Source organism: Palaemon carinicauda, chromosome 9 (genome assembly GCF_036898095.1).
Source record: "Palaemon carinicauda isolate YSFRI2023 chromosome 9, ASM3689809v2, whole genome shotgun sequence".
NCBI lineage: Eukaryota > Metazoa > Arthropoda > Malacostraca > Decapoda > Palaemonidae > Palaemon > Palaemon carinicauda.
In genome coordinates this window covers 133,041,758-133,044,257 of record NC_090733.1, presented here as the reverse complement: position 1 = coordinate 133,044,257, position 2,500 = coordinate 133,041,758, and the positions used below count along the sequence as shown (strand labels likewise).

Genomic DNA, 2,500 nt, shown 5'->3' with positions numbered 1-2,500 from the left:
TATTCATCTTTTGTTTCACAGTAAAACTCCATGAATTAGGATGATACGGAGACAGACTTAACTGTAAGACAAGCCTTCCTTATCTGAAAGAGAGAGAGAGAGAGAGAGAGAGAGAGAGAGAGAGAGAGAGAGAGAGAGAGAGAGAGAGAGAGAGAGAGAGAGAGAGAGAGATCAAATTAAAATGATTAAGAAAAAAATTACTATGGAAAACAACTCTTTGGTGACCTTGACCGAATGTTTCTGATTTTGAGGATCCCTCGGATTTTTTGCCCATTTTATAAGTTTGGACAAACTCTTATTGAATTCGGATACTATGATGTAAGTACTGGCCATTTGATTGGCCAAGCTTTGTCTCAAATGACGACTGACAATATTAAACATAGATATACTTATATGGAATAATCATTATGCCTGTTGCATAAATGATTATATGCTTAAGTAAGCACCATGAACAGCTGTAATTGTTACACCCCGTAAGGTAGTTTCAGGATGAGGATCAAAGTAATGGCATTATTTACACTTGTGACTATACCATTAATGCTTATTATTAGCATCGAGTTTCATAACATTTAGTTGAAGGTTGATGGATGGAAGCGAATTTCAAGTTCGAGCTGTAGTCAATTATGTTCTGATATAAGTATTCCTCAACCGTAAGCTATCCTAATCATCAAAGGGTTGAGCGTGTAGGTTCTCGTTATCGCAACTCAATAATGATACCCAGAATCAGTGAGAACATGGAAGAGATATAGAGAGAATGCACACACGTTTATGAAACCAAAGTCAGCGGAGATCATCTATTGACTTACAATGTAACATTCATCATATTTGGCAGTATACGAGACGTCATTCTCTAGTGATTCTAGCGTCCATTATGAGGAGGAATCAAACAGGGTCTCGGGGCTAAGGGTCTAAAATTAAAAAAAAAGGAACACTCGCAAAACGGCCTAGACGGGACCACCTGTTTGGCAGTTACTAACAAACAGAATATGCTGCTAAAGGGACGAGACGATACGGAGACAAAGTTGGCGAGCAGCGGTGGTGTCATCTTTTCCTCTAGGGGAGGATGACATCTGTACGGAGACTCAGCATCTGCAGAGAGAAAGAGAAAGGGTTGAATTTGGAATTTCTATAACAGTTCCATCCTGTTCGTAATGCTAGGCAATGCAGTTAATAGTAATAGGTAGGCCTTCTCCATCATGTGGCTCAATACTACACTCTATTCTAGAAGTTTTATTCCAGCTGTGACCAAGTTATTTAATTCCTTGTTTCCTTTCCTCTCTGGGCTATTTTTCCCTGTTAGAACCCTTGGGCTTATAGTATCTTGCTTTTCCAACTAGAATTGTAGCTTAGCTAGTAATGATAATGATGATGATGTTTAGAATAAGTTTAATTTGTATATGTGAACGTTGAGCTGTACGTAGATACTCAAGTGTTGTAATACATAGGATATTTTACTTCATGATTTTACGTGGAAGCATTTAAAAATAATCCAATTTATAACCACATACCACATAATACTGAATTTTTTTTGAGGGGGTGTTGTGAAACAGGGATTTCAGTTTATTCAAACGTTGTAATATCATTAGTTATATCATGTAAGTAGCATTTGTTAGTGTTCTAACAAAATTGATTCCTTCTAAACTATAGTCAATTCTTTTTAGTGAGGCAGATTTGCACCAACTCGTAGGGGTGCCCTGATTGGTTGGACAAGATAATTCTAACCAATCAGATAGCAGAAAACATTTTCCGAGCTAAAAGGGCACCGCTGCGAGTCGGTGCAAATGCGCCTCATTAAAAAAAATTGAGTATAGTATGTTTTTTCCTGTTTAATTAGTGTCGTATTACAAGTTAAAGGAAAAAATATTATCTTTGATTAATGTTAACAAGTTAATTTTTAATGATTTACAGCAGTGTAGAAATAATTGAGTTTTAAGTAGAAATCATATGGCTGTACACGTTTGATCAAATTAGAAAGTGCAATATCCTTCCAATTAAAGATGTTCCTGAAAGGCGTCAAATGGCTTGCAAGGTCTGTTTAGAACAGTGAAGAGAAAAAAAGGTAAAGAATAAAAGAACTGGTGCGAAAACAATTTCTTGCTCTTTCCCAAATTGTTCGTTAACCATTGAAGTGTTTTGCAGATTGGATACAATTTTCTTTCCCTCCTTTTCTAAATTGGATTCCTGTTAAACACCTCATTTGTTGAGGCTGTCTGTAAATTGGAAATGCACACATTTGGCACGGGCTTCAGTCTGGAGTTACCTTTAAAGTTGGTGATTAAACATTACTCTTTAATATTTGAAGGGTCTATAGTAATTTTAAGTGAAATGTTTCAAGTGAAATCTCTTGATATAAGTGCAGATATATTCCAGTGTGTAAGCGCTCTCTCTCTCTCTCTCTCTCTCTCTCTCTCTCTCTCTCTCTCTCTCTCTCTCTCTCTCTCTCTCTCTCTCTCTCTCTCTCTCTCTCTCTCTCTATTTATATATTTATATATATATATAT

General features: G+C 36.4%; 1 protein-coding gene across 2 annotated transcripts in view; it reads right to left on the bottom strand.

Annotated features, from left to right (window-relative positions):
- Positions 1-13: 13 nt before the first annotated feature.
- Positions 14-2,500, bottom strand: part of LOC137646877 (carbonic anhydrase-related protein 10-like) — a 142,468-nt gene continuing 139,981 nt past the window's right edge. For both annotated transcript variants that reach the window (XM_068379946.1, XM_068379947.1), the window contains exon 11: positions 14-1,089. The gene's annotated coding sequence lies outside the window, so the exon portion shown is untranslated. The remainder of the gene's footprint in view (positions 1,090-2,500) is intronic.